Below are 24,374 nucleotides of genomic sequence, written 5' to 3'. Positions count from 1 at the left end.
TTTTAAGTATATAATCCCTACTGACTTCAGTGAATCAGGTAATTAAAGTTGCGTGCATGGATAAGTTCTTGGCTGAATTTGGGCTCTAGTGATTAAGGCAGAGAAGTTGTTTTATCTGATGTATCTTTCATCACATTGATGGATGAAGCTTCTGAAACAGTAGAGAACAAAATTCTAATGAGAAAACCTTTTAAATTCTTCATAAGCAGCTATTAAAAACTACATGATATGGCACAATGAAAATGATTTGTTATGGATACTTAAATTTCAATTTACTTGATGCCCAAGACAGCCTTTCTGTATCAGAGAGATGTATAACTAAAGTTAGTACTTGTACTTCTGGAATAGAAAACCATCCAAGACCAAAGGTTAGCACATTGGGTAAAAGCCACTGACTGATGACAACTACCCTAATGGGAATTTGACCACATAACTGAAGTGGCTTGGAAACACCAAGGGATTTTTATGCTTTTGAAGGTAATACCTTTCAAACAACACATTTAAATAAAAAAAAAAAATCTGAAATTCTCATTTTAATAATTTTAATAATAAATATTTGTTATGTGTATTTCAGGCTGAATATTAAAAATATTCTTCCATTAAGGGCTTTATTTTCTATTAAGTGTATTTGATTGAATCAGATCCTCTCATCCTCATATAATACTCAAACAAGAGAGCTTTTGGCTGCTCTGGGAGAAGCTGATTTGTCTCTCTGGAGATATGGTACGATAACTCTTTCTTTCAGAGGCACTATGGCTTTAATCAGCCTGTGAACCACACTGCTTATTTCTGCCCCCGAGACAGCCAAAGGGCTTTTAGGGTCACACAGCAACTGTACCAGGGTTAAAAATAACTAATTCCCTGATACAGGTTATGAGCTGCTTCTTTTGAAACAGCTGGAATAAATGGCACAGCAGAGGAGTGCTGTAGACCTAGCACAAGTGGCATGAATACAAGGAGAAACAGGACGAAGCTACTTTGGACCTCATGCTGCAGAAAAATACTTGGCAGAAAAGGCTCTTTTAAAGCACACTGTAATACTGATGGTGTTAGACCAGCTTCTAGTGGACATCTATCAGAATTATTAATGTATTATTTTAAGAATCAATAAACACAATGCTAAGAACAAGAGGTTGAAAAATGTTTACATAACATTCTATATTTCTGATTTCAGTTTTTTCATAGAAACTAGTTTGTTTTCACTGCATGGATATTAGTAATGCTTTATTTTTTATTACTGAATACTGTTGTGCAGCAAATGAGGCAGTGAAAAATTTCCAGCGAGAACCACACTTTCAATACATAAATATATGCAACACTTTATAACGTAAGCACATTATATACATGTAAAAGTACTTTTATTCAGGAGCTATTATATAACCGTGCATTACTTTACATTACTTAACCTTTGTATTACTAAACAAGAAAATTATTTTTCTGTTTCTAGAAGACAATAATCTGGAATTACTTGGGGGTTCAATTCCATGATAGCATGTTGCATTTTAATTAAATTACATTTGATGTGGTAGCTAGAATCTGAAGGAAGTGATGCCATTATTTTACACTTGGAAAACCTGCAATCTTCGCAAGCTGCCAAGTGGGAAGGAGAGGTCCCAGAAGAAGATTTTGTGCCAGGACTTCTGTTCAGGGGCAAAATGGGCACTGATGTCCAGTCAAAGCTGATGGACATGTACCTACTGTGTCTGCAGTTTCTTTTTGCAGTACAGCCTGCCACCCTTTGTGCCACAGGACACTCGCATTCAACCTCTTCCAGCCCTGGAGGGGACTAGAATTTATGCCCTTGCTCTGAACATGACTCTGTGCCCCTTCCAATTGCGGTTTATGACAAAATCATCACTGATTTGCAAGAAAGTGGCAATCCCTCATGTTTCTAGTAATAATACTGTTGTACAAAACCAGTAGCATTAACATACAGATCTTTAAATTCCAAATAATGATGACACAGTTCCTAAGGAAAGCTTCCTACAGAACCATTTTTCTAAGTACCCTGATGTTCTTGTTTTCCCAGAAACAAATGGGATGGTCCTTTGTGAACATTTATCCCAGTTCAAAACCAGTATCAACAATTTTCAAGCAGTGAGCAATTCAAAACTCTTGCTGACCTCTGCAATGGCAAGACCCCCTTAATCACATCTTTAGAGAAACAAACTGGAAAACCTAATTCCATGACCTTCGGAGGATTCAAATACTGAAAAAAAAAACACCAAAAACCAAAAAAAAAAAAGCCAAACCAAACCAAACCAAACCAAAACTCTCCTGCATGTACTAGGTCTTCCTTTATTAAAACACCAACTTTGTATCTGGTATCCTAAGTACATCTTGCCCTTAATATATTAACTAAAATTCAGGAAAAAAAAGTCTACTGTGTTATAGGGAAACCTGTCTCACTCAAACAGTAATTAGACAGTGTTTTTTAAGGCCTGACAGGAGAAAGACAATGAATCACCAGTGTAGAGTCTACAGAAGGAATTCCAACAGTATAATGGACCTTAAAAAGATAGAAGAAAGATGGCACATACCACAGGTTAAATCTGACATTTGCAGCTGTGTTTCAAGAATGAGGAACAGCAGCCCTCCCTTTGTTCACAGTGTTTAAAGACATTTTCTAATCATAACAAAAAAATATTAGGAAACATGGGAAAAGTTTCTGGGTTTAATTCCTCTCCAAATATGCTTTGAGAGATCTCATCCCAGGGGAGCAGCAGTGTTTCATGTGAATTCTCCATCACTGCCATATTAATTGATGTCATATTTACCTTGGGAAGCAAATTTAAAATTAAAATTAAATAATCTCCTGTGAGATCAAACTACAAGCGACCAATTTATTCAGTGCCTGGCTGAATGCAACATGGCACTGTGCCACTCAGAAAAATGAAGATGACTTTACATAGTATAGTCATAGCAGCAGAATAACTTGAGGGCTCAAAATGCTTTGTGCAAACATTTCATTGTACTTTTCCATCTATACTTGTCATAAGGCCAAAATGCTTTCCTATATGCTTATTTTTACTAGTTGCTTTTGAATATTTACTTCTGCTAGAACATTTCTTTGACAGGGCCATGAAATACAATGCAATTAATCAACCGTACATAAACCCCCCCTAATATTAATACAGCCATTTATAAGAATCACCACTTGTTAACAGTAGCTAATGATGGTTTATAATCTTAGCTTATGGATATGGCACAAAAATCAGAAGCAATATTAAATACTTTTTACTTCAGAGTCCCTTGCTTGAGGGAACAGAATATGGTATGATGCTAAAATGTCACTTCTTGGTTTTAATCACACATATCACTTTGGTAGTTGAACTGCTGCATGTTGAGCAAGAATTAAGAAAAAAAAATAGTTTGTTTTGCAGCAGTCAGAAGATACCACTGACGGGATCTACCTTTCTTCAGCACAAGTGTGACTGCAGTGCTTGCAGGAGCTCAGTGTGGTCTGGTAGACATTGCCTCAATAGAAGCAGCTGTTAATTTCTAGCTTGCCTTTAGGGCAGACAGAGTCTTGCAATTCCCTCTCAGATCCAATCATTATGGGATGTAGAAATCCCTGCCTTTTGCCCCTTGCTAGTCATTAGGCCTCTGCACAGAGAAAGGCAGGAGCTTCTACTCACAGGCAAAACACAATCATCTTCTAGCAAGACAGGTTAGTACCCATCATCCTATCAATCAGTAGCAGCTCATTGTGGATTCAGTTGCTGTGCCTCTCAGCAGACAAATACAGGGAAAATAACTAAATCCTATAATTTTGTCTTATTAATCTAAAGTGCAATATCCACACTTTATTTTTTCTACTTCAAGTGCTGTGTGTAGCAACAGAATCAAAGCCCTTGTGATTTGTCTGTTTCCAAGGATTTTAAGGAGGCTTCTAAAATACTCAGAGACAACTGCACAAGTCCGCATCAGTAAGTTAATATTTTAAGAAGTCAAAGTAAGTATTTCTTAGGCTTATTAAATTCTGTACAGATAAGAAGCTTTCGCTGGCTGCTTCACTGTTAAACACATTCAGAGGGCAGGGCACACACCTTCAAAGCATTAATTTGTTTGGGTACTGCTGCTTTAGAGAGCACAAGATGTAAGTAACTGGAGCAGACAGGGAAATCTGATTTCAGATTTCCTAGTGGTAGCGGGTGACGCCTAACAGAAAAGTTCAGTTGTTGACTTAGGTTGAGGACATCTTGGAAAAAATGTGTCCTTGTGAAGAGGAGTGAAATGTTTTCCTGCATCTCCCCAGTCAGCAACTAACCCATCAACTGAAATGTGAGGATGCTTCATTTACCTCTTTCCAGTAATTTGGTCCTGTCATTAACACACTAATTACATTTGCTAACCTACCACGGGATAACCGTGTCATTGCACAAGAATAATTTAAAAACCGTATCGTGTATAACTTGCATATTAGGGAAAGCGCACAGTAGGGACGGGATTTCTAAATCTGCAGCAGCAACATAAATGTAATTAAAATATTAATCAAACTGTACTGCATAAAGAACATAACTATAGAAAGAAATTGCAAAGCAGAGGAGTTGAGCTCTAGGAGATCCCAGATACAGGTGACCATTCAATCCTAAATCATGACCACCCTTGTGTAGACACTGGCATTACTTATACTACAAAGTAGTACCCTTTTTCCAGCAAGATCTAGCCTCTTTCACAGCACAGATTTTTGCTACTTGAGCAAAGGCAATAACTGATGAAAAGGGTATTATCCTCTCTACACATCAGGATGAGACATAATATTGGACAGTAGACTTCACAGTAATTTACTGGTACCCAAGAAATTGCTAGATTCAGCAAATTCCACTCTAGCTCTCAAAATATCTTAATCAGGCATCAACTTTTCTGCTTGTTCCCGCAAACTTCCACCCTTCTTTTTGACGAGTCATCCCTAGTGCGGATCTGTCAATATCCCAGAGCCCTTTGGAGTAGTTTTACCATTTTTTCTCCAAAGCACTGATTGCCATTATGTGCTGTGCAAGCCCATTTCCAGTGTCCTTACAGCCAGACATAGCTCTGCCTGGGGCTATTTCTAAGATAAGTATACTCAAAAGTTTTCTGTAAATCACAGTATACTTTTGGCAGTAAGGAAATACCACAGGACACCACAGCACTTACTGAACTATCTAATGGAACTGCAGTGATAGCTAAGTGTCCTGGGTTCAGCAGTAGCAGTCATGTTTCTCCTTCTTGGTAGCTGGTGCGGTGCAGTGTTTTGACTTTTGGCCTGGGAACAGAACTGATAGCGATGTTTTGGTTTGGCCAAGGACTTTGTGAGCCTCATGCTCTGCCAGGGAGGAGGGGAAGCCGGGAAGAAGCAGAGACAGGACACCTGACCCAAACTGACCAAAGAGGTATTCCATACCACAGCACGTCATGCCCAGGAGGTAACTGGGAGTTAGCCGGAAGGGCTGGTGCACTGCGGGGTTGGAGGAGGTAGCGGTCGGAGCTTGTTCGGGCTTGGGGGCGAGTTATCGGTCAGCTGGTGCTGAGGTGTTGTACTTTCTTCCCTTGTTATTTCCTTTATCATTATCATTGGTGGTAGCAGTAGTGATTTGTGTTATACCTTAGTTACTAAACTGTTCTTATCTCAACCCGTGGGAGTTGCATTCTTTTCGATTCTCCTCTCCGTCCCTCCGGGAGCAGGGGGAAGGCAAGAAAGGGGGGGAAGTGAGCGAATGAATTACCTGACTGGGTTTAAACCACAACACTAAGCTAAGTACTTATTAACAGTCCAAACATTTTAGTAAATCCAAATTCATCCTAGTGACTGTCCTACATGACTGCTTAGGGCAAGCTAAAAATCTAGCCCTTGATTGCAAGAAAGACTTTCTCCCAACATAATGTGGAATTTCCTTACCTTTCCAACTTTTTTATCAAGTGTTTTAATAAACAGAGAAACACGATCAAGTGTTTCCTCTGTACTCCAGGTTGAATGGATTGTGACCTGTGTTGCTGCAACATTAGATAGCTACAAAGTCAGGAGATTAAGAAAATAATTACCTTTGTTTTCAGAGAAGAAAATAAGTTATCTCCTTTTCCATCTTGTCCCTGTTGTAATCAGCAGAAAATAAGTTTCAAGGAATACATAAGTGAACTTCAAAACTGCTAATATGTCTCATTTTAAGGTCATTATGAGACAGACATTTCTGCTGCAAGTGACAGGACAAGGAAATGGCCTTAAATTGTGCCAGGGGAGGGTTAGATTAGGTATTAGGAAACATTTCTTTACTGAAAGGGTTGTCAAGCACTGGGACAGGCAGTCCTGGGAAGCGGCTGAGACTTCCCCTAGGGGTATTTAAAAGATGTGTAGATGTGGCACTTAGGGATATGGTTTAGTGATGGACCTGGCAGTGGTAGCGGATGTTCTTTAAGGTCTTTTCCAACCTATATGATTCTGTGGTACTATAATATGATTTGTGCAATACGATCTGTAATAAGGTACCTTGATATTGAAAACAGTGTTCTTAAAGACAGGGGAAAATCCTGAAGTATCACTGAATTTCTGGTACTAATTTTATGACTGACTCATTTCTCTCTAATGGTCTGAAGCAAATCCCTGGACCCAAATATATCCCTGGGAGAAGCCCAGACTCCAGATGTGAAAGTTATATTGCAGACACATCTCTGCTTTCAATTAAAGGCACAGGGGGAGTCCTAATTACTGCACCCACGTTTTGGCATGTAGCTAAAGGAAGGACTGATTCCCAAATGTTGTTTATAAAAATATCTATTTGTCATTTTAAGTATCGCATGTACTTTCATAGGGTAAATGTTTTCCTACACCAGGACCAAATAACAGGGAGGCACGCTGAGAAGATAGCGTGGGAAAAATACTCTCTTCCTGTGAGTCAAAACCTATCTGTGAAAACACTCCATAGCAAGCCCAGCAGGCAGCCTCACAGCACCTGATTCTCTGCTTCCCTGCTCACACGCTCAGGCAGAGACAGCAGCCTTTGGTTGCGGCACATCTTCGGACCCTCACACCAATTCGAAGCATGGCTTGTGGCACCAGATAAGCAGCTTATGATGGAGGTGCTACCCCTGAAAACCCCAACCTGCTTACACTGTGGGAGCTCTTGAAGGTGATTGCTCATGGGCATTTTTCCTGAGGCAGAGTCAACGATACCTCACAAACACTAAAAATAACCTGCTGTATGTAGCCATAACACATTAGTTAGGTTGTTTGGTTGTTTTTTTTTTTAATGAGAAATCCTGCTATTGAACTGACATAACTGTTGACACCTCAAATGACCTGGGTACCCAGATGAGGAAACTATTGAAACAGAGGAGGTGCTGCAGTGAGGGCAGGCAAAACCAAAAGCAACCCACAGTGTCTGGAAACGATTCTCACACTTTAATATATTTTAAATATAGCATTTAATCTACATTTGCAGTCCATGAAAGTACAATACTTTTATAAAAATCGTAAGAAGAAAGATAAGGTCTTCAGAAGCCTTTCAAAAATTAAAACTTGTCCTGAGGACATGTGGTATTTATGACAGTTATCAAGAGTTAGATGTAAAGACGTAAGTCTTGCCTACAGCAAATGGAATGTAAATTAGAATCCACAAAAGGAGAAGGGCTGTGTTTCTACAATATGAAGTAATTATCAACAGTTGTTCTTACTGATTCTTTACAAATACCTACTTACAACTGCATCTCTCAAACTTACTGATGCATAAAACTTCTCTCATATAACTGGACTTCAAATGCCCACAAAATCTGATTTTTACTTAATTCATAGATCAAACTTTCTTTTTAGGAGCAGGGAATGTAAAAAAAATACTTGCGATTATTCTAATAAGAGTAAAATCGAATAAGTTTTTATCTCGCACTACTTTTTTACTGAAATTTTTAGCTAGCATACATGACTTAGCCAGGATTGCTGTATCATGTAGAATAAACTATTTAAAACATCCAAATTTCCAATGCATTAAGTAACTTCTCATTTGAGAACCATGGTCTGGATTAACTGTGAAGCATGATGATAAAATAATTATCCTACTTCTTCAAAGACACTTATCTTGCTGAGACTCCTACATGCATGCATTCATCTGATTGAAATTCAGTGTGGGGAACTGCTTCCTCAACTGACACACAGGTTTGCATAAACACCATTATTGTTGTTATTTTCCCAAAGATACTGAAGCATTGTCAAGTAATACAAAACACTGATTGTAGTGTGGTATGACGGTGCTTATGGTTAAACATTCCCTTTGTGTTCACAACTTGAAATTACAACGAAGAGCAAGTTTTATAAATAAAGGTCTCTGAACTCTGTATTTCTTAAAGAACTGTTTGAAAACTAGGTCTGCAGAAAGCAAAGTGTTTCATTAGTAGATTTCAATTGCAGAGTTTTCTGACTGAATATCTGCCACCTGCCACTTCTGTTTAGAATGTCGACACAATCATTTTTGCACTGAACATCACTGACAACTACCTTTCACATTTATTTTTAGTTAAGCACTCATGCCAACTACTGTTGAAGTCAATAGCTGGTTTCTGGACATAGCAGAAATAAGATTAACCTAACAGGTCTGTGACTTTTATCACAGAAATACTGATTTGCATCTCTCTTATTTTTGAAGCCAAATAAAGCCCAGGCTTTTTTTTGTTTTGTGTTTTCACAGCTTGGTGGGCAGATGTGATGGTAAACACTGAACTGAGGTATTTGAGATTCTGGAGAAGTCAAAAACTATGCATGGAAACCTAACAACAGGAACTTCTAATTAGTGAAAATCATTTATCCCACACCAGCAAGGTTATGTCCTTGTCATTTTTCTGATAGAGAAAAATATATTGACTGAAGAAGAGTATTCAACCGGAATAGATGAGTGAAGAGCTGTTTTCACAGCCATCATGCAGCTACTGATTCTGTTTTAGCTAAAGCCCATGGCAAAGAAAGCAGCTCTGAAGAAAAGGAGAAATCAGCTACTTTCCCAATTGTTCTCTTCCATGGTATCGGCAAGGCAGGACCAGCAGGCACCTCGTTTTTTATTAAATGCTTACAAAGTTTCTGCTAGAAAACAGGTTTAAAACCATTTAAATTGCTGATTTGGGCATGTGCATTGTAAATGAGTACCTTAATTTTTTATTTCCCTGATTGGCCTGTCATTTTTCTCAAAAATGTAAGGGCAGCTACAGCTATTCACAGCCCACCCCTTTCAAAATCTGCCAATTTAAATAAAGATATGAGCAGTAGATCTTACCTTTGAAAACCACAGTTGCAAAGCCTATCAGCCCATCCTCTGAGACTGAATGCTTTAGGAATAAATTACAATTCCAATTTCCCTGTTGAGCAGATCACTTAGTTGCTTTCTAATACTACTCTGGAAAATACAGCAGATATGCATTTAAAGCAGAGAAAGGTAGGTAATTATGGCAAATATATAAATTTATATTATCTTTGAAAACACAGGCTTCTTTTTCACTAAAATTACAAAGCAAAGTAAAGATAAGAAGTTTTGTGAAATACTGAGCTTGCACATGTGGTATTAAGAGAAATTAATGCTGTGATTTAATCACAGCAAATATGCCCTCAATGACTAAGGTTAGCCTGATGTTAGTGTATACCACCGCTATAACAAAACTAAATATTATAGAAATCAAGACGCAGATTTTGGCTTCCTGTAGACTGTTCAATCTGTGATGCTTGTTATTGCCTCCAGTGCAATTGCTGGGAGTTATCAGAGTTACTGATCCTTCAAATCCTTCCGTTCAATTTATTCTACTTCTCTTTTAAGCATGTGAAAGAAATCAAATTGCACAGATTTCTCAGATTACTTTTGCATAGGAAACGTCAGCAAATGCAAATGACAGCAGCAGGGAGAATAAACCATGCAAACATAACTCAGAGATAATGCCATGTTTGCCACATACTCTGTAAGTGGAACTTCCCCTTGGCCTTGATGGTAGTGGTAGAGATTGAGGTGAAAATGTGGCCCTGCAGAAAAGTAAGCTGAAAGTATTTATGGGTCATTCAGCTTTGACACATCTATTTAAAAGTGAAAGGACCGTATAGGACAGACTATAGCAAAAATCTAGGTTATTCAGATCTAGAATTGTGAGATCCTTTATAAAGGAATTTCTTATTTAAATAATACTTCCATTGAAAATCAGAGGATTATTGAGGCATTAACACAAAAAAAAATACATGACATATATGCTACTTCTCCAAACTTTCAGGGGTGCTAAACAATGAAGATCCATCCTTATGTCTAAAAAAATACTATCAATTTGAATCATAGAATATGATTGAATCAATCAGTGCTGCTTCCCCAGTTATAATAGATGCATTTAGAAAGATTTGTCATGCCTTAAACCATGCTTTATACTGATTCAAGTGCATTAACTGTTGAATTGCAGCTTCTTATAACGGTATCAAAGCTGAATATTAAATCCCACAAAAATAAAAATAATGTCATCCATCTTTTTGGAAGTTTTGAGTCTGCTTCAGTTCCGGTTATTTCAGTGATGGAGTGCTGAGCACAAACAGGCACAGGAGCATATGCCTGGCTTGAAATACTTGCGAATTCCATTGATATTCTCTCATTTCTGTGGCAGACATTTCAGATTAACAGAGATTAAAGAGATTAAGAAATTTGGAGTAATGAAAATCCAAGAAAGCGTTAACAAAGAACACACTGCAGAATCTCTTATCAGATGTACAATCACTGGCCTCTAATTTGAGGTAAAAATTCAGGGTTTAAGTATGTAATAAAAGTAAATTAGATGTATTTAAACCACAAGGATTCTCCTGCTACTTTTCCCACAGCCTTTTGTGACTTTTGGGGAAAGACTCTCAGGTCTTTGTCTCACTAGGAAAATGCAGATAATTTTTCCATAAAAGAAGGGGGATGATTTCACCAGAGGATTTGGATTTTCCAAAAGACTAGAATCATATGAAAAACTTTTACCAAAAAAATATGTCATGCAAACTAGTAAGCTTCTATAATACACAACATGAACTTTGTACATTGTAGGAATAATGGGTAATCGTCCTGGAGTTATTATGGATACATGGTGGACAACTGTCCATAGTTTTTCGTTTCACAACCTGTGTAACTGCATTGACTGTAACAATGTTAACATCACAGATTCTGCTATTTCAGAACAGAGTCTGAAAGATCAAAACTTTGCTCCAGTCCTCAGACAGCAGTTTTTCTCATTTATCATAGCACTATTTTGCAATACCTACTGTCTTTCATTATGTCAGAGAGAAAAAGGAGAGAAGGAAGATACAGACGATTTTGTTTCAAATGCCACTGATTTAAAGACCAGATACACACTGTTACTGATTTAAGATTTCATAGTTTTGCATTTTTTTTTCTTAAAGATATTTCACTTCTCTTTCGTAATACGTTTATAAGGAGGCTCTTTTCTTTCTCCATCAGGCCTTCTGAAATACCAGTTAGTGCTGCACAGGCATCTGAGATCCTGGGATGGAAGCACTACTTACCTAGCTTACTTGAAAGCCCTGACCTGCAGTCCAATGAGGCAGCACAGAAGTGCACTAATGTCACTAATCACCAAGAACTGGAAGCCAGGCTCTCCTTGCACTGTGCCACCACAGAAGGTAAGGAACTATAAGGGGACTCAGTTTCTTAGTTCAAGGAGTGGCAATTTATGCTTCAGTGCTGGCAGCCTTTGGGTTTCAGTGCTCAGGAAAAATGAGCACAGAACACAGCTTGAGAGTCTTGCTCTAGAGGGTAGGGCTTCAAATGTGAGCATCAGCTAAGGAGAAGTAGCAGCAGATAGGCTTGTGGAAATAACAGCTGACTAATGGACATTGCCAGTCATCCTTGAAGGTTAAAATCTGAACGCTCAAGTGACAGGCAATGACTGTGTGGGATCTTGGCTGCACTGACGTTATTGAGGTAATGGAGTCATCTCAGTTGTACTTCACTGAGGACCAAAATTAATATCAAATGTAATTGATAAACATCTTTATCTCAACACTTCAGCTTGTGCAATGACAGATAAACTACCCAGGTATTGCGAAGCTCAGTTTTAATGTAGGACCTATCCCACATCAAAGGTCCTTCAAGTACTTTTTCCCACCAAAATGTAGAAGAACAACCACTCTGTATGTTCTGTTTTCTAAATCTGTAAAATGGGCATCTACCACTGAATACCTGTTTTTTTTTTTCATTATATTAAGAAACTACATTCATTTCAAAAATGGAGCCAGGTTACAAGATGTCTCCAACATGCCATGTCGCATACTGGCACTGTGAATAATAGCTCAAGCTAATACAGAAAACATTTCATCTGTTTCAGAGGTGAAAGGAGAGACAGACTGGACAGTGAACTGTGGGTGAAAACCTAAAAATGAACCAAAATCAAATTCTGGCCCTGGCAAGTCCATATGTACTCAGAGTAGTACTTCAAATGGGTTTTAAATGGCATTGAAATAGAGTACCCTGTAAAGAAATGCTCCTTTGACTGGAAAGTTAAGGGTTTTTGTTTACTGGGTTCTCGATAAAAGAAAAAATCTAACAGATAACAAGTTTTACCTCTGTATTTGTGTATGCGCACAGACAGAGAATGCTACATAGCCAGTTCCCCCTTCTTCTAGAAATATATGAAATTCCATGATGAAAAGGCTGAGGGACCATGTGTATAGTTAAGCAGGTGGGAGAGAATGAGAGGCATGAGTTTCTAGAGGATATAACTACAAACCTAAGTTTAAGGATAAAGAATGGTAGCATCTCCTCCATGAAGAACTTCTTGCCAAGATGTAGACAGTATTTTTTTTAAGCCTTTTGGCATTCTGAAGCATCCGGAAGCACCATGAATCTCGTGGAGTGTACACTCTCGACAGGTAAAAACAAAACAGGAAAGAAAGTTTGCTGCACTGTGTATAATCTTTCTTTACATGGGGTCAGAAACCTTTGACATTTCCGCTTACAGTTTAGGTGATGTTGAAAATCCAAAACATTGTTTTAAATGTTTGTACCCGGCAAGTTCTAGTGAGGCAAAAGCACTAACTTTACAAGTGTCCTGTGACAATGGAGAAATTACGTTCTCACAGTATCACGCGTATCTCTGCATCATATTCACGTTGTAAACCCCTGCTCTAGGTTTTTAACTCTGTTTATAACAGGCATCTAAATCCCACACTGCCCATACTATATTAAACTGACAACAGGATTCCATTCCTAATTAATGCAGCCTCTTTGTTAAAAGACAGTACCAAATCTAAGTTTAGCATTAAAGATCTGAATGCATTTATTAATATTTTACTAAAGATTATGAGTGGTTTTCATGATTGCAGAGTAACAGTTGGAAAAGAAAACACTGAGGATATGTTATAGAAAATCGTGCAAAAACCGTCTTATTTTTGTGCATTTATTCCAGCATTAGACAGATCAGCCATTTAAAATACAGTACATTACAGAAACTGCAGTACAACTATTTTTTTTAAATATTTCAACCCATTAGATGCTTTTCTGCCACCACTACTCTCATTTCAGTTTCTTACCTCATTTTTTCCCTATCCCACTTTATTGCTAACAAAAATCTGCCCACAACATGGGCAGGGATGGATGTTATTTTTTAGTTTTTACTACATGTAAATCATAATCCTGTATTCCATCAGTACTCCTTGCTCTTCACCACTTCAAAGCCTATCTGAAAAAAGACTTTTAGCTTTTAATTCCCCTCTATCTATCATTTAAACCTAATTTTGCTTAGAACTTAGTATTACTTAGGACTGCAAAAAAGGGAAGGAAGATATCATGAAACCACATTTCATATATTACATTAATCAAGCATTAAAAACATTTTTAATGGTATTTGCTATGCCAGTCTCTAATCTTCTAAGAGAATGAATATTCTGTGATGATGCCCACCACTATCTCACACATGATACAGTTGCACACTTCAAACTTTGACTAAGCTGTGATGTTATGTTTGGTGGTGTTATGGTCAGTGACTTTTTCCACATATAATTGACTATTACTGCATTTTCCACAGATTTGGAGCATGTAACATGCAGAGTAAGTGCAGAGGTGATTTAAGTTGATGCCGATTTTCAGATCACCTGTAGACTCTGTGTCCTACTACAAATGTAGTCTCTGCCTCCTTGAGCCTACCAAAATGTTTTGCAAGCCATGCCTAACTTACGACTGGAAGACTGCTCTCTATGCTACTTCACTGCCACCACACTTCCAAATGTTTTTTCTCTGCGAAGGGAAATATTTCATTACCTTTTAGCATTCGTGTAGGCTGCCTTTCAGTCAGTGAGATCAATACTTGGTCAGCATGTGAAAGTTCTTATGGAGGTTTTGCTTAAACCTAAATAATGGTATTTAACCTTCTGTCTGGTGAGTTCATCCTTGGGCAGGTTGCTCAGCAGACAGATTGTGCCAGTTATTTTGCATTCTGCTTCTTCTCTGTCACTATTGCTAGGTGTATTATTTGCCTACTTTAACCTCCCAGAAGGTCCAAATTAAGATCAGGGCAATACCCAAATATAGAGTAAAAGATGATATTTGACCTGAAGGGTTTGCCTTCTGAATAGTTAAGACAGAAAAATGGGATATGAAAAGAAGGGGTCAGATGCCTCTTTTAGAAGTGGGGAAATAAGTCATGCTGGAAATCACAAAAGAAAGGCTGCTGCTGAGCTAGGAAGTGAATGTAGACTTCTTGAACTGAGTTGCACAAGTTTTTTTGGCCAGGAGTTTAGCAGACCTGAGTGATTTACAAAAATCAGGTCAAAGCTGATAAAAACTTGAAGTCAGATTTTAAAATAAATATGAGAATACTGCACATTTCTACAAGTGAAATCCAAATATACTTTGCAGGTAGGATTTGTAAAAGGCTGTAGGTGCTATATATAAAAGCAGAACAAAAAAGCTGTCCTCACCCTATAGGTTCATGGCTAACACACACTTGGTTTAACTTCACTTTCCCATTTCTAAAGGCTCTGTAATTACTTATAGGAAAGGCATTTCCTCTTGGCTGGTTTTATTAGTACTATGCAACCTGTTTGAGAACCTTTAACTGCAATAAAATAAGGAATAGCTTTAAACTGAAAGAGGGGAGATGTAGATTAGACATTAGGAAATAATCCTTCACTATGAGGGTGGCACAGGTTGCCCAGAGAAGTCGTGGATGCCCAATCTCTGGCAGTGCTCAAGGCCAGGTCGGAAAGGGATTTGAGGTGGTGTCCCTACCCATGGCAAAGGGGTTGGAACCAGATGACCTTTAAGGTCCTTTTCAACACAAACCATTCTATGATTCTATGATAAAATTAACTGTAATTATTCTATCATGATTTCCTCAAGATTTTGAGGGGAAGAAAAGAAAAAAATCAGTTCCACATTGACCAAAATCCTTGAGAAGCTTCACAAGACAATCCCTCCCTTCATACCACCCTTCCCATGTGAATCCCATTAGAATTTCCTAAAACCCTACCTCTAAATATGCTTTATGAGCTCTACAACCAAACGGCTATATTTTCACCAAAATTTGAACAGTTTATCAATGCACCAAATATTTTTTTCTCAGCATGAGGCAAGTGGTTTTGCACTCTCAGCTTACAAGTGCAAATCGACAACTACAAAGACCATTTTGGCAAAAGAAAAAAATAAGTTAATTTAAAGTTAGATTGATGCATGCTTTCTCCAAAGACAGGGAAATTTTAGCAGTGCTATTTAAAACAGGATCTGCAATGAGTATTTTAGGCTCCAGGGTGCCTGCAGTCAGGACTAGGGAGCCACACAGCTATTAATATAAGCAGACACCCCTCCCTGTTAACCAGAAGGCAGCAACTGGGTATATTGTCTCGTGTTTTCAAATCATAGGAATAATTATGAGCAACTGCAAAATCACAGTTTTTCCAAGCACCGAACTGGAAGTCTTTCTGAGGTGTTCCTCCATTGTAGTCAGGCCTTTACTATTGCTTTTTCATGTGCGAAGAGTTTCTGTATTTGCCGAGGAAAGAAACCAACTTTCCCTTAAGAACTTTTGTCAGTCTCCATCTGTATCAAGTGCCAAGTGAAAGGTGAGGTTAAAATTAAATTAAAGATATCTTTACCTCAGTCAGCATTAGAAAGGCAGTCATCACTATATAACACACTACTATCTAATATACCATAGGGAAACCTGCTATTCATTAAAAACAGGGAGTTTAACAGCAACTACTGTATGTGGCATCACAGAAACCATAAGTTTTACTGCACCCTCTGGAAACGATGACATTCCAGAATTAAACCAGAAAGATTCCCACAAAATATATTTTCTCCACAAGAGCAGGGAAATATATTTTTGTTCTGAATACCTCAGAATGGACCTGGGGAAGAGATTCACTTCATAAATGTATGTTTCTTTCAATTTCCTTTTGTGGAAGAGAAAATAATCAAAGGATTTTAGCACACTGCTTTCTAGTAAGAAATTTTTACTCACTGAAACAATTGGATGACTTGCATGGGATATTCCCTGAAGCTCTCTAATACAAATAACTGTCAAGGGCTAGATTCTGCAACATCTTTGATAACATCTTTGGAACTGGTTCCAGCCTCCTCCATGATGATGCACACACCCTGCTTTCTCGATTACAAGCCACATAATTAAAGCTCTCTTCCTGAGCCGCTGCATAGCTGACCTATTTTCTATATGGACTTGTCCAAAACAATCAATAGACACAGCCATGCATAAAGTGCAAGGCATAGCTGAACAGCAGCCAGAGAGGGTTTCGGACAGCCCTCTGCCCTGTAGCCCCATGCTGGGATGCAAGTCTTCAGGTATTTTTCCCCTTGCCCTAGGGCACAGAAAAAGTGGTCCTGGCACTGAATCAGGGACAGCATAGCATTCCCTTCACATTCAGGTAGATACAAATAATAGGAGGTACATACAGCAGGTCTCATGAAAAAAGTACCCTCTCAGAAATCATATGTACAGTCACAACTTGGTTATCATCTAGGGTTAGTGTGCTGCCTGTAAGAAATTAACCTAATGGTGCAGACTTGCACGAGAAAGTGGCTACTTCTAATAGCAGGGCACCATTCTCTTGGAACAGATACTTCTAGTATGAACATGCAAGAAGAAAATCAACTCACAACGCTAGGGCATTCAGTGCGCTTAAAAACCCTATCATATAATAGGAAATATGAATGAAAAATAAGTGGAAGTGTGTATCACAAAAGACTATGCTCTGATAGGGTGAGAATGTCCCAAAGGCTGAAGGCCTGCGGAAGCCCTAAAGCTCAAATTCACCTAGTGTCTGAAGCAATGAACAGGACTTGGTGAGGTATAATGTCCTGGGTTCAGCAGTAGCAGTCATGTTTCTCCTTCGTGGTAGCTGGTGCAGTGCTGTGTTTTGACATAGGAAAGTGTACAGATTCCTGTGTCTCATTCCTGTGATGCTTTGGCTGAAGGGACACAAGCTGGGAAGTTAGGGGGTCTGTGTTTTATACCAGCCTGCCCTATGGAAAGCAAGGATGGGCTAGCCCTCTACAGTGAAGTAGAATTAACCTGTAAAGAATGTATTTGTTCTGACTTAGGCCATGAAGCAGCAGAGCAACTGACAGCACTGAAACCTGCATTCCTATGAAAAGGGAGTAGATGTCAGCTTGCTCCGGACTCTGCATCTGCAAAAAGTAAGTGAGCATCCTGTGTGAGCTCTTATAAATGAGCAGCCAAAATGACAAAGAAGAATTAACACTAAGCTAAGAGTAGCATCACCTGAGCAGGACAACAAAACAATGGGAAGAAGGGCATATTACCAAACGAGTAGCAATCAATACCTGTGTTACAATTAAAATGCTTTGTTAGAGATATTAACATAGTCTATTCAATTGTTTCATAGCAGGTAGATATATAAGCAAAAAACTCATTAAAAATATCCCTTCTCTAGCAAATTTTGCTGCCTGTATTCAAAAATAGATAAATAAAATTCTTTGTTTATGCCCTATCTAGAAACCCTGGTCAGAAGCCCAAGTCCATTTATGCACATGATCAAATTCTACAGGAATTTTAAAATTAAGTAGATACTAATATCCGGTCCAGAACAGTGATGCTTTCTTGATCAAAGACTTATGCCCTGAACACTGACTGAAAAATACAGTATCTGTTCAATGATAATCTCGAATCTTTGTTCTACCCGTCACACAAGACTTCCTGAATAAATCTCATATGCATTAGAGGCATATCTCAGATGCTCAAAACATGCTGAATAGAATATTTAATGTGACGTAAATGTGAGATTTGGCTTAATTTAAATTTCAAGTGCTAAAAATCTTAATTGCAACACTAAGCATCTAAATAAATGCAGTGAATTTTAATAAACATATAGACAATAAAGGTCTTTAAAAAGGAAATCGTACAAAATGTGCAAGGAATTCCAGCAAAGGAGCTCTAATGGCAGCTCTCCACAGCTCAATTTTCATTTGCTAATAAAATGTGCAAGCTGAAACACAGTGATTTCTAAATATCATTACAACAAAATTTCTTATAACACATCCTGTAGTTTCCGATTAACTGTTTTAAAGACTTATTTTTACCTCTGTTGAACTCTTCTTAAATGAGTAAGTTTGTATAAAAAAAGGAAACTGGCTGCTTGTCTACAGAGTAGATGCAAAATGCATCCAGTATCTTCCAATACATATTTCCTTGTTGATAATTTAGAATATTTTGTCAGTTTCCTTAGATTACTGAGGTGCTTTTTTTTAACAAAATTAAAATTTATAACATCTCTTGGTTAACAATTCATTTCAGTTATAAGCAAAATAGCTGCACTTGCTACAAACTCGACTTCGACTTCCTGGATTGCTTATTTTGAGTCCCAGTATTTTTTTTAGATTTGCAAACATATGGCATTTATCTTCATAAAGGCTGTGGTATTTTATGTTGCATTATGTGACAACCCCGTTTTTTTGACTGCTACTGCTGTTTTGAGTATTATATTTTATTACAAACTCTTACTTATGTTTTGATTTCACTATGGGATCTGTTTTGCAACAGCTTGTCATAGAATGGTTAAAGACAGGTTTCTTAAAGAAAGCATTAATCAGAATAAGATGCATACACAAGACTTCAGTACTTATTCTTATGGACACAACATTAAAGACCAACCTTGACTTCTCATTTTTAACAGTTCATCAAAAAATTAATTGAATAATATAAGTGAATACTCAGCAAGTGAACCAGTGAGAGAGGGGATGGTGAGCCATTTTATTGATAATGTCAAAAAAGGCTAAAAAACCCACTGCAGAACTAAATTCCTTACTTTCTCCTGCAGCATTTGCCTCATGATCTTGCACTTTCATGACTAGCAATAGCTGCAAGCTACAGAATTCCACTGGAAAAAATACAACCATGAGATCTCAAGATGTGATTTTCTTCTTTCTTCTTCCTTACATTTCCTGCCTGCTTTAAATCAGCATGATTTCAGCAATTGCTTTTCTCTTCTGAGAATTTGCAGTGTAGTCTTTTGTACCACCATTACGGTATTCCTCATGCTTTCTTACAGTCATCTAGTTCATTTAAGGTTCTTGCTATTGGCAAAGCAAAGCAAAGAGAACAGTCATCAGCACTGCAGAATGTATTGCCATATGTAGCACCCCAGAGCAACACAATCCAAGCAAGACACTTTGCTACTATAAGGAGAACTTCCCATGCTTGCATTTGTAACACATCAGCACACACTCTCTGGTTGCTTAAATGGCTTAACTTCTCTGAGTGAATAATTGTGTAAATGGTCTGTTACTGGAATCTCTTTCCAGCATGGGCTGGTACCACCTTTTGTTCCTAACCCTGGAAAAGCAGCAGACCCATTAATGTGATTGAAAGTGTATGCTGCCCTATGCCTACTTTCTGTAGTATGGAAACAAATCGTCTTAATCTAACTACAAGAAAAGGGAGTGGCTCCATTGGGAGTCTTAGGAAAACCTGTAGGATTAGACCATTTCCAAATAAGTAAAACACTGTTCTATTCATAGAAAAATAATTAAAGTCTACACTTGTTATGAAAATGTGCGCTGTTACATTTTTCTGTAACTCTGTATTCTGAGACTTCACAGTGGAAAATCTGACTGAATAAAAATGTCTTTTTTTCCTACTAGTATTTCAACTACCAGAACTCTTACCAGTTCTCTTTAGACTAACCCATATGCAGGCCAGTGTAACCTGCAGTCCAGTGAAAGTGCAGAACCCAAATCAAGCATTGCAGACAGTTAATTTCAGCGTAGTACTCATAGTTAGCAGTACTGAATCCTTGCTTAGGAATTTTTTCCGGTTAATTCATCCTTCGAACTTAGAAAGCCATCGCCCTATATACACAAAGTGACCAGCTCTGAAAACAGAGCCATTTTAGGAGGAGCATTAGATCGAACTTGAGAGAGCACATACAATGTGTAAAAGTACTCCTTTACAGCAGAAAGAAAACTTTTCAAGTGTCTCATGTTTATACATAGAGATGATTTTATGCAAGGACTACTAGGCCTAGGCTAGTAACGGCCACTGAACTTCAGCCACAGAAACAACTCTTATCCACTCAGAAAAGGAATTAGAAGTGTAAAGTCTTGACAAAAACAGAAAGAATGGTGTAGCAATGAAAATCGACTGAAAACGTAAACTGCCAATCATAATGAATACAACACAGTCTAGGGTTTCATTTTTCCTTCCTAGAATAAAAAGAAATGAAATAACAAATGCAAAAATGCAGTTATTATTAAAATATCGAGTATGTGATTAAAGACCAGGTTTGTGTCTTTGTGTCATGAAATGCAATGATACGAATTACTCTGAAAACCAGATAAGAAACCTTACCTAAGTACAATGCAGTAACACTAGCTTGAATAGGTTTGAGTCGCTTGACGGGCAGCGGCAGTTAGCAAATTCTTAGAGAGCCTCACAATGCACAAAGGCAGACAAGCACCCCTCCTGGCTGGAGATCTCTGCGAGCTGCCAGATGGCTTCCAGCCCCAAATCGCGACATAACGCCGCTCAGGACCACATCTGGCTCAAGGCAAGGTGCACAGGGGGCTCGGGGCGCTGACAGGAGGGGGCCTCCGCGCCCCACTCCCAATCACGGGGCTCAGCCCCACACCGTGAGCCGGCCGAGAAAACCGGCCCCGGCCCTGCCCCGAGCTCCCCTCTCCCCGCGGGCACGGCCCGCCGCCCTGTCCCAGCGCTGTCCAGGGTCCCCGCCGCGCCGCCCCGCTCCGCTCCGCGCCCCGCTCCGCGCCCCGTCCGCGCCCCTCACTCACCATGTCGCGGGGAGTACCCGCGGCCGCGCAGCCCCGCGGAAGGGCTGTGTGAAGGGCAGCGCTGCCGATCCCTGCCACCGCAAAGGTGTATTTGGGGAGCGGGCGCGGCACGGCGGCGGGGCCGCCCCGGCGGGCGGGAGGGGGCCCGGCGGGAGGGGCCTCCCTGCCGGCCCAATCAGGGCCGGGGCGGGCGGCCGCGGGCCGCGGCGGGGGTGGTGACGGCCCGGGGAGGGTTTGTCGCTGCCCCCCGGGCGCCCCGGGAGCGCGGCCCGGCCCCCAACAGCCGCGCCCGCGGAGCGCCGGCGGCACGGCGCGGGGCTGGCGCAGCGGTGGCTGTACGCGGGGCTGCAGCGGGGCTTCGGAGGGCGCGTTTGAACCCGGCTTCGTGCAGCGCCGCACGGAGCTGGGTGTCGAGAAATGTCACTTGCGCAGTCAGGAGGTTCAGCCTGCGGCTCCCGCGCGGGTAGGAGCTGGTGGCTGCAGGGGTGGCAGGGCGTGGTGGTGGCTGCTGTGTTTTGCACACAAGCATCCTTCCGAACGCTCTTTAGTTTGAAAATCGTGTGCTAGCTTATTCGTTTCGTTTGCACTTCCCCTACCACTGCTTCGATGTACTCGTCGATGGTGATGACACTGTGCAGCCCGTAATATATACGTTTTCATTCTAGCTTTGGATTGTGACTATTGAAACTAACAGCCAAGCGATGACAGAAAAGAAACAATACCTGTCCAGATAAGCACAGAAAACAAGAATCATTCAAAATACCGGATAGCCAGGTTCAATTACAGATACAGATTCATGAAATAAATACAGATTCACGAAACGCTTTTTATAGAGGTGCCCAGGTCTGAAATTATAATCTTAATTCTTGCATGTCACCACTGAAACAGAATGACAACTCCACACTTCTTAAGTCTTCACAAATGCCATAGCGCATTTATAGCATTTTCATCGCGAAAATATCAAGACAGTTTTTGGAAGCCCAAGGTCAAAAATAGTTATTTTGTTGGAGATGGAAAACCAGCAGTGACTGACCTCATAGTAGTGTTAGTTGCCTTAACAAATCTCATGGAAAGAAACAAGATCCACCAAGAAAAATGGCTTCTGTAAGCTGAAGGATAAGTTTGGAGGAGCAGCATACCTACACGGCAAGAGAAGAAGGGGTGTCATTTCTAGTAGCTCACTGCTGTACCTTAGCAAGCTAGTATGAGAGAGTTGAAATCAACCAAGCCAAAAGCAGCCCATCTCCAAATGGTTTTGAACAGAACAGTTTTACACAGAGTATCAAAGCTCAAGGTGTGAATGTTTTGTTGCTTCTTTGACTGTAAGAACTGAAAAATACTTTAACAAATGTGTCTGCTGCGCACCATGCTTCCCTTACTGCAGTGTTAAAAGGAAAGAAACCTGTCAGCTGGAGTATGGAACTGATGAATTCCTTCAATCACCGGTTAGTCAGTTGAAAATAATCTGCCAAAGCCGATTTTATTGCCATTTCTGAAGTTATTGACAAGCGATGTGAAACTCAATTGAGTGCTAAATGGTCTAGGAGATTGTGTACCTTATAAAATTACTCTGTTAATGGATAATGTATCGATGCAGCCTGTTGCTTTCAGAAACAAAAGATTAGTCCCAAGGCAAGGTTTGGTCTTGCTGATGTTTGCCTTTACCTGCAAATCACCCTAATTCTTGCTGTTCTCTCTTTTCTTGCCTCAGGGAACCGTCTTTTTTTTTGTAAAAAAATAAAGTGGAACCAGCTTCTGAGCAATTGATATAAATAAATTCCATTACCAAGTTTCTGTTCCAAAAAGGAGTAAGAACTCCTATATCAGGGCGTACTATGCAGATTTAGATGTGCTGAACACTTCAGTGTAAACCTGCTGTGCCCAGTGTGGCAAATTGATGTTAAGCGAGAAAGGTGAATTTGGACATTTGGTAGGTAACTGGATCATCAGCACCCAGAGGTCTCTCACAGTTCTTGAAAAGCCATCATTCAATTGCTGTACGTACTTGTAACGGCTTGCAAACTGGCACCAAGTAAAAACCAAAGAAAATGCTTATAGGTAAGCATTTGGAAGAATAAAGTAATATTTCAACTTCTATTAATTGAAACATTTATGTAAAGCAGTATTCATTTTACTTTAGTGATTGAAAATTTAGTCCTTGAAACAAAAATAGCTAAATTTCTTCCATAAAATCCTACAAATACCAAAAAGACCATTTCTATCAAGAAACACTTATGTCACACTTAAAAATGGCTGCATTTTCTTCAGCTTCTTTAAATTAAAGGTCTCTTTTTGACAGATAAAATAGAAAGATTATATTATATGTAACGCTCTGAGATATATGTATAATCAAATATAAGGGCATCATATTTCAGAGTATAATTAGCACTCTTAAACTGTCATTTACTGGCATCTGCTGTATTTAAATCAAGTTCTCAAAATCAGATGTCTTCAAAGAAGCACCTCTCAAATTTATCATCTCCCCCATGGCAACTGAAATTTCTGAGAGTACAGAAAGCTGCAGCCCAAAGCTGTGGTGCTAGGCAGCTGATGGCTCAGCTTTGGTGGCTTCAGGCACCAGCAACACAATGGGACTGGAGATGCTGGCAGATCACAGAACTGCAGAAAGACTGAGGTTGGAAGGCATCTCTGGACGTCAGCTAATCCAACCCTGCTGCTCAAAGCAGGGGCGACCACAGTACGTTGTTCAGGGCAGTGGCTGGTCAGGTTTTTAGCAGATAACCTCTGTAGGCAATGTGCTGAGTGTTTGACAACCCTCACAGCAAAAAAAGTTTTTTCTTCTATTTAAATGGAATTTCCTGGTTTTGCCCACAGCCTCCAGTCTTTCCACAGGATGCCACTGAGAGCAGTCCAGCTCTGTATTCTTTTCTCTCCCATCAAATATTTATGCAAGTGGGTAAGTCACCCGAAGCCTCCCCTTCTCTAGGCTGAACAGTCACAGCTGTCTGCACCTCTCGTCATATGTCAGGTGATGCTGTCCCTTAATCATCTTAGTAGCCCTTTGCTGGGCTTACTGAATTGAATCCATGTCTCTCTTGTATTGGGGAACCCAGACCTCAACCTAGCACTCCAAGTGTGTTTCACCAGAGCTGAGTAGGAGGGAAGCATTATTCCCCT

General features: G+C 39.5%; 1 protein-coding gene across 2 annotated transcripts in view; it reads right to left on the bottom strand.

Moving 5' to 3' along the window:
- The window catches only part of GUCY1A1 (guanylate cyclase 1 soluble subunit alpha 1), a 35,913-nt gene extending 14,515 nt beyond the window's left edge, over positions 1-21,398 (bottom strand). The window contains exons 1-2 of one of the 2 annotated variants that reach the window (XM_062604106.1): positions 21,237-21,383; positions 9,234-9,353 (exon numbers count right to left, since the gene is read on the bottom strand). The gene's annotated coding sequence lies outside the window, so the exon portion shown is untranslated. Of the gene's footprint in view, positions 1-9,233; positions 9,354-21,236 lie in introns of both variants that reach the window. The other variant, XM_062603313.1, reaches the window with a different exon arrangement.
- Positions 21,399-24,374: the final 2,976 nt, after the last annotated feature.

Source organism: Pezoporus occidentalis, unplaced genomic scaffold (genome assembly GCF_034315485.1).
Source record: "Pezoporus occidentalis ecotype Australia unplaced genomic scaffold, CSIRO_AGI_Poc_V1 ctg1, whole genome shotgun sequence".
In the NCBI taxonomy this organism is placed as follows: Eukaryota; Metazoa; Chordata; class Aves; order Psittaciformes; family Psittacidae; genus Pezoporus; species Pezoporus occidentalis.
This window is presented reverse-complemented; position numbering and strand designations above follow the sequence as displayed.